The sequence below is a fragment of the Euleptes europaea genome, chromosome 13 (genome assembly GCF_029931775.1).
Source record: "Euleptes europaea isolate rEulEur1 chromosome 13, rEulEur1.hap1, whole genome shotgun sequence".
Lineage (NCBI taxonomy): Eukaryota > Metazoa > Chordata > Lepidosauria > Squamata > Sphaerodactylidae > Euleptes > Euleptes europaea.
In genome coordinates, this window is record NC_079324.1 from 29,122,165 (window position 1) to 29,130,731 (window position 8,567).

Consider the following 8,567-nt stretch of genomic DNA (forward strand, 5'->3'; position numbering starts at 1 on the left):
CGCGCGCCTCGCCTCCAACGGCCGCGTCGGGGCGGAGAGTTATATAACAGCGGGTCACGTGATCCCCCCGCCGCGGCCGCTGATTGGGCAGCGCCCCGGCTGGCTGATTACAAAACCTAACGAGTTTTGTAACGGGCTGTTGCAACGGGGGGGGGGGGGAAGAGGGAGAGAGAGACCGCTGCGTTTGGTGATTCGGTCGGTGTATTGCTTGGTGATCCCTTCCTCCCCTGCGTCTCCTCCTTATTAGCCGGGAGAGGAAGGGGCGAGAGCTGGTGTAATGCCTGAAATCATTATATGTTATTGAAAATGTATTCATTCACTAAAAATGTATTGGAAATGTATTCTTTGATTTGAAATATATTGTCGAAGGCTTTCACGGTCAGAGTTCATTGGTTCTTGTGGGTTATCCGGGCGGTGTGACCGTGGTCTTGGTGTTTTCTTTCCTGACGTTTCACCCGCAGCTGTGGCAGGCATCTTCGGAGGAGTCACACTGGAGGACAGCGTCTCTCAGTGTCAAGTGTGTAGGAAGAGTAATATACAGTCAGAAAGGGGTTGGGTTTGAGCTGAATCATTGTCCTGCAAAAATTATCAAAGGTAATGTGCTAACCATTGTCCTGTAAGTATCAAGATAATGTGCTAATGAGGGTGTGGTATGTTAATATGGAACCATTATATCCTGAAGTGATCTGTTGATGTGTGAAATCCAAAGCTAATCCGCATGGCTATTGTGGACTGTAGTCTTTGTTAGTCTGGAGGTTTTCAGGACAGGAAGCCGAGCCTTATTTATTCTTAAACTCTCTTCTCTTAAACTCTGATTCAGCTCAACCCAACCCCTTTCTGACTATATATTACTCTTTCTACACACTTGACACTGAGAGACACTGTCCTTCAGTGTTACTCCTCTGAAGATGCCTGCCACAGCTGCTGGCGAAACGTCAGGAAAGAAAATACCAAGACCACGGTTACACAGCCCGGATAACGCACAAGAACCATTGAAATATATTCTTTGTACTCAATAAAGTATATCTGCACTCATGAACATGCCACACTCAGCATATTAGAGGTGTCTTGTATAGTTACACCAAGCACTTGCATATGTTACAGGCCTCAAGTATAAGAGGCCCACTGTTGCTCCTTAGTTAGAAGCTAATTAAAGAATCCATAGATGGCCTTAGTATGCTTACATAAGCTGGTTTTCCAGAGATAAGAACCAGCTAGGAACCCTCTTAGTTAGCCTTGGCAGCTGCCAGGGTTCAAGATAAGAACTGCAGTAATTTAGGATCAAATAGAGAAGCACCTCACCATGAGGGTCTTCACTGCTCATTAGTGAGAATGAGATCACCATTTCTATGTAACGCCTCCGAATCTCTAATAGGGTATTCAAATGCTTAAATATCTATTATTGGTTCTATGTATTGACGCCATGTATTTCGTCTTTTGTACCTCCCATTACCAAAGATTATATCCGTGCTTGCACTCCTTTGATGTTTGTGTGAATTGTCCTGCGCATTTGGGGCAGTTTTCACCCGGTGGGTGTGTATATTGGGCTAATAAACAAACTACTTTGAACTATCAACCTCCTACTGTGTTATTGTCATTGGGAATTGATACAATAATACAGGCTTATCACTGGCGGCGCTCCTTTCGGTTCGCCTGGTGGGGGGGACCGAAGTGCCGGGCTTTGAGGCGGCGAATAGCAGCCGAGTCAAACTGGCTGCCTCCTGGCCCCGTTGACCCCTCTGTGCGCCCATTCATCCTCCTGCAGGGCTCCGTTGCCTCCCCCCCCCGCCCCGGATTTCTGTCTCTCCCCCTCGGTGCGAAGGTTGGAGGGCAAATGGTGCCATCCCTGAAGGGTGTTCATGAACACACTGCTCGAACCCAGTTTGGAAACCGAAACATCACAAAAGATCACGGGAGACCCCATTTGGGTAGAAATGAAACCTCCCCCCCCCCCCGCATGTCTCCAGCTGACCCCCAACTTTTGAGAAACGGAGCTTGATCTCCTTTGCACGACGGCATCTTGGATTCTTTTCCTTGGTCACGCTGCAGGCGTGACTCCATGTTTGGGAGAGCTGACACGGAATTTGAGGGGTCCCTGCGGCTTGGACTGCAACCGCTGAACCTGGACAGGGGTGCGGGAAGACAGAATAAGAAGAGTTCGTTTTTATATGCCGACTTTAAGGAAGAATCAAACCTGCTTACAATCTCCTTCCCTTCCTCTCTCCACAACAGACACCATGTGAAGTAGATGAGGCTGCCAAAGCTCTAAGAGAACTGTGACTAGCCCAAGGTCACCCAACAGGCTTCATGTGTAGGAGTGGGGAAACCAAGCCAGTTCACCAGATTAAATGCCGGCCGCTCATGTGGAAGAGTGGGGAATCAAACCCGGTCTCCAGATTAGAGACCACCTCTCTTAACCACTACACCACACTGGAGGATGGGAGGGGGTTTGGGAACTTGTTTACTGAAAAGCAAGATAGAAATCTCCCAAATACATCAAATACGAGTTGCTGGCAAAGGTGAGGACACAAGGGTGGTTTGCAAAGGGTGTCAGGAGACCTCCAGTAGGTCAAGCGCACAAAAGTTTGCGATACTGAAGGTTGGCCGACGCTGGCGGGTGAAGCACAGCCAGCAGAGCACTGTTGCTACTGAGCGAGAGATCTGATGGAGCTACTTCTGAACGGGAAGGGGAGGAAGATACAAGGTTAAGCGCAAAGGAATGCAGATGCTTTGACTTACCAGGAAGAAATGAAGTTACTGGCAGGAACTGATGAGTGTTCGCCTTGCCGGATCTTTCTGGATACATCCAGACTTGGAAGGAACTGTCCACCACAGAGTTAGGAATTCAATTGGTGGTGGAAGGTGCTGTCAACTCGATTTATGGTGACCCCCACCCCTAGGGTTTTCAAGACAAGATAATTTCAAAGGTGAACATAAGAAAAGCCATGCTGGATCAGACCAAGGCCCATCAAGTCCAGCAGTCTGTTCACACAGTGGCCAACCAGGTGCCTCTAAGAAGCCCACAAGAGGACTGCAGCAGCATCCTGCCTATGTTCCACAGCACCTAATATAATAAGCAAGCTCCTCTGATACTGTAAAGAATAGGTATGCATCAAGACTAGTATTCATTTTGACTAGTAGCCCTGGAGAGCCCAAGAACATGTCCACTACCCTCTTAAAGCCTTCCAAGTTGGCAGCCATCGCCACATCCTGGGGCAGGGAGTTCCACAATTTAACTATGTGTTGTGTGAAGAAATACTTCCTTTTATCCGTTTTGAATCTCCCACCCTTCAGCTGCAGTTATGAAACTCCGCATTCTAGTATTATGAGAGAGGGAGAAAAGCTTCCCCCTGTCCACTCTATTCCATGCATAATTTTATAGACCTCTATCATGTCTCCCCTTAACCACCTTCTTTCCAAGCTAAACAGGTGGTTTGCCATTTTTTGACAAGCTCTGTTAAATAATAATGGATTGCCTTTTGACCAACATGCACCACAAAGCAGTTTACAATACAATAAAATAAATCACAGATTATAAACATTGATTAAAAATAGCACAATAATAACATAAGAAGTAAGAGAAAGGAACATGTTATCAGCAAAGCCAGCATTTAAAAACACCCGGAAACACAAAGCCTATAGCCCCACCAGTCATTCTAGCTCAAAGAAATTCCTCCAGAAAAGGAAAGTCTTTGCACCAGATAGCAAGAGCTTCAAAGAAGGGTTCACTTTCACCTTCTGAGGGAGGAGGCTCCACAAATGGGAGGAGGGAATGGCATCTGAGAAGGCCCTCCCCTGGGTTCCAACTGGCCAAATGTCCATCAAAACCTGCTGCCAGAAAAAGGGCATTATTCTCAGTCCTGGATTGGCCAGTGTCAGAGGCTGCCTGACAACAGATTCAGACTCGGACGAAGACCAGATCCAAGGGCAGAGTCCTCCTTCCCCACCCACACTGACAGAGAAAACAGCTGATGGTGATGTATTGCCAAGACAAACCTTAAAGTCACCGGCTGAAGAGCAGCCTAAGGAAAACCAGACGCTGGCCGACCCGGGAACATCGAGGAAGCTGCCAAGGGAGCCGAGAGACCATGAGGAACAGATGTCTCCTGGGACTCATCAAAGTAAAATGGGCCGGGCCCTGGCAGAACAACGCCGGCGTTCGGCCAGGCTGGAACAACAAGGAAGGAACCGGGACAGCAATGGAGATAGTGATTGAGTCTTTACAGAAGCTGCCTCCCCCAGACAGCTGCAAGTATTTAGGAGGGCTGAGTCAGCAGAAGCTGTGGAAGCAACACATGGCGAACCTGCGGCACTCCACTCTGGCTGACGGTGTATCGACCCGGACTGTTCTCTCGACCTTGAATTCTTCTGGACTCCCTGCCTGACCTTGGACCGGACCTCGACTCTGCCTCTTGCTCTGACGGATTGCCTTTCACCCTGACTGACCTTGGACTGTTACTGGACTTTGTCTACTACACCTACTCCCAATTAGTACAGCTGCCAGCTGTAGACGCCTCGGCTTCCGAAACCCCAGCCGGTTGCCCCACCTGCTGCAGGCCTCTTCATAGCACCGCGCTGCTACAGCAGCACCCCACCCTGGTGGGCCAGCACAGCCAATGTGGATGGAGGAAGATACTTCATCCACAAGCCCAGGCCACTGAGGACAAAGTCAGCACTTTGGAATGAGCCAGAAACAAATGGGAAAGTAGTGCAGATAACCGGTTTCATAAGGTCTCCCTGCTATATCCCCAAAAGGACACCGGCTGCCACGTTTTGAAGTAAAGTTTGTGAACCTTCTCCCAACTTTTAACATTTTTAAAGTCCTGTTGGCCCTGACCTAGATGGCCTAGGCTAGCCCAGTCTCGTCAGATCTTGGAAACTAATCAGGGTTGGCCCTGGTTAATACTTGGATAGCAACCACCTCTGAACATCTCTTGCCTTGAAAACCCTACTAGGTCGCTATAACTTGGTAGCATTTTCCACAGACACACAAAGTCCTGTTGTTAGTTCCATTGAGCTTAAAATTTTGACTGGATCATCCTGTGAAATACTTTTGATACTTCAGATGCAGTAATTTCCAATAGAATCTAAATTCAGATGGTCAGGCTGACCTGAATGAGTCAACAAAGCAGTTCCATATATGGTCAACAGACCTTTAAGATAGAAGAGTTAGAACATAGCAATTATTAAAATTTGAGTTATTTCACCATCCAGGACCTTATCTCAATGGCTCCTTTGATAAACATGGCCACTTTTCCAATGATGTGTACATTCTCCCCAGCGAGAAAAAAAAGGTAAATAGCTGTTCTGATGAATGGTCTCATACCGCAGCCAAAATAAAGCAATTACATAATAATAATAATAATAATCCCTTATAATAAGGGATTATTATAATAATCCCTTATAATAATTGCAAGACAGCAGCACATGGGGCAGCACTATGCACTATGAGCCCGGCACCAACAGGACATAATTGTTTAAAGGAGTGCGCTTATAGCGACCCCCAAGAATTGTTGGTGGCAAAATATTACATGTTAGAGTAAAAGCTTTGATATATTTTGGGATTTTGGTAGTGGGGGGTGACTGACCTGTGAGATGTAATTATAACCAGTAATGGTTATTCTATGGCAAGATTTTATGTATTGTATAATGCTTCTCTAGGAGCCCCGTGGCACAGAGTGTTAAGCTGCAGTACTGCAGTCAAAATCTCTGCTCACGACATGAGTTCGATCCCGACGGAAGTCGGTTTCAGGTAGCCGGCTGAAGGTTGACTCAGCCTTCCATCCTTCCGAGGTCGGTAAAATGAGGACCTGGCTTGCTGGGGGTAAAGGGAAGATGACTGGGGAAGGCACTGGCAAACCACCAAGCAAAGTCTGCCTTGGAAACGTCGGGATGTGACGTCACCCCATGGGTCAGGAATGACCATGGGCTTGCACAGGAGACCTTTACCTTTTTATAATGCTTCTCAGTAAGTCTAGCATCTTCCTCAAGGACTCCAATGCATTGAGAACAAAGAGCCAAAGAACTGGCAGGTTGCTTCCAAGCCAGATGTGAAACTCAGCACCCCCACCCTTCTGTTTCTTGGCACTTGTTGCTATTCTGCATTTTTCTTTAAGCCATAGCACTCCTGGGACCAATCCTGCCCCTTTAAAGAAAAACACCATCCCTGCTTTGGGAAAGGGTATATGTGAGGTTTTAGACCCAGCCAAACTGGCAACTTTCTTTTTCCTCCCAACAGCTCATAAACATTCTGACTGGTTTTGTCAGCTGAGAAGTTTGACTATTTGTTATCATTCCATGCCATAACACCAGCTCTGCTAAACGATGTCAAAGGCTTCACCGTCACACTTGCAATATATTATACATAACTGCCCAATGCATTTATATGACATGTGTATATACACAATGGCTTGCATCAAAGTTGACCTGTTTCTTTGAATGTAGGGTTATAGTTTGGTGAATCATGACTCAAACAGCTAGGAGAGGCACTTTTCAGAGACTACTGTTTAGCTTTCAAAGCAAACTGCAGAAATGTGTCACTGTTGGAATCACATCTCCATTCACAGATTAAAGACCTTATTGCTTGTCACGGTGGGAAACACCATTATGATGGAGGAATATTGCGCCTAGCAACAGGTGTCCTCGGATTGGAAGGAGTTGCTGGGTGGAAGACTTTATTTTTACAAAGATGAAAAAGGGCCAAGCATTTTCAGCTGGTCAATCCAGGTCTTCTCATTGTGTGTGTGCAAGGAGGGGGCATAAACTACTTCGCACATAATTATAAATAAAACTGTAAAAATTCAAGGTTAACTGTAGGGAGAAAAAGAGGAAGAGAGACACAATTTAAAAGTGAGACTAAACGTGGAGAGGGTCTATTTCACTCTTTGCCTTGTACCAGTTTCTGCAGAGAATAACTCCCCCTCTTTTTTAAAAAAGAGTGTGTATCACAGTTCTGGAGGCAACCCATACTATACAGAACTGTAACTAGTCACGATGGGTAGCCGTGTTTGTCTGCAGCAGGAGAAAAGAGCAAGAGTCCAGTAGCACCTTAAAGACTAACAAAAGTTCTGGCAGGGTACCAGCTTTCGTGACTCACAGCTCACTGTTTGTGTGTGCCTTGCCAGCCCCCTCTTTTTCCTGATAGCACATGGGGAGGGGGGAACCCTAGTCGGGTAAATAAGGAAGATACCATGTCAGTACATTTTTATTCTCGCTGGCATTTATTTGATGGTTGAGGTGCTTTTAGTGTTCCTTTTCTGGTTAACAGGCACGCTTCCTCTCTGTTATATTAAGAACTTAAGAAAAGCCATGCTGGATCAGACCAAGGCCCATCAAGTCCAGCAGTCTGTTCACACAGTGGCCAACCAGGTGCCTCTAGGAAGCCCACAAACAACTGCAGCAGCACCATCCTGCCTGTATTCCAAAGCACCTAATATAACAGCGATGCTCCTCTGATACTAGAGAGAATAGCTATGCATCATGACTAGTAGTCATTTTTACTAGTAGCCATGAATACCCCTTTTCTCCATGAATATGTCCACTCCCCTCTTAAAGCCCTCCAAGCTGGCAGCCATCACCACATCCTGGGGCAGGGAGTTCCACAATTTAACTATGCATTGCGTGAAGAAATACTTCCTTTTATCTGTTTTGAATCTCTCACTATTTGACGGTGGGTTTTTATATTGGTTGTTGTTGCTTTTTGGTAAGCCTCAGCGAGGTCTCTTTCAGAGAGGAAAAGCAGGTTATTGCCTTTTAAATAAATAAATAATTTGACAAGTCTGGAGCCGCAACAACAATGAAGCCATGTCTGCTAATTTTTGCTTAAAACAAAATGATCTAGAGCTGTGGTCTTCACCCTAAGGGTTGAGATCCTCAGGTGAGTTGCAGAGACTTACCTGTTGAACTGTAAGACCCCCCCATCCCAACCATTTGGAAGCACCTGCTGCTAGAGTACTTGAATAGACAGCAACGGTGCCATGGCTCTTACTTCTCTTTGGATACAGGTTAACAGTGCAATCCTAAGGAGAGTTACTGCTGTACAAGCCCATTGAAATGAATGGGCTTAGACTGGAGTAAGTCTCTTTAGGATTGCACTGTAAAAAGAGAAGCAGAATGGCGGGGCAAGGTCACTCAGCTGTGAAGAGGAATCCTACAGGGTTGCCAACCAGTGGCTCATTTGTCAATAAGATAAACCTCTTGGTGCTTGGTTTTGGTTTCCTGTGTGTTGCTCTTTTGGTCTGCTGGCTACTGTTCAGCTCCCCCTCTTCCTGTCACATGACTCTGACGTCACACCCGCGCAGCTCACAGGATCCTGGTTTGAGAAAGGCTGAAGACCACTGATCTTGTTAGACTGTGATGAAGTACAGCCACAACAGAAACCTTGCAACTCCTTCAACTTTGGGTTCTCTGTATACGTAATTTCTTGCAGCATGAAAACCTTGCCCTTGTGAATCCTACATGCCAGCGGATTTTATATGGATCAAGCTGAATTCCATGCCTCTTGGTTTCTGATGTTTCTCCCCCCCCCCCCCCGTTCCCTTTTTGTCCTCTGAAAGTCTGCAAACCGC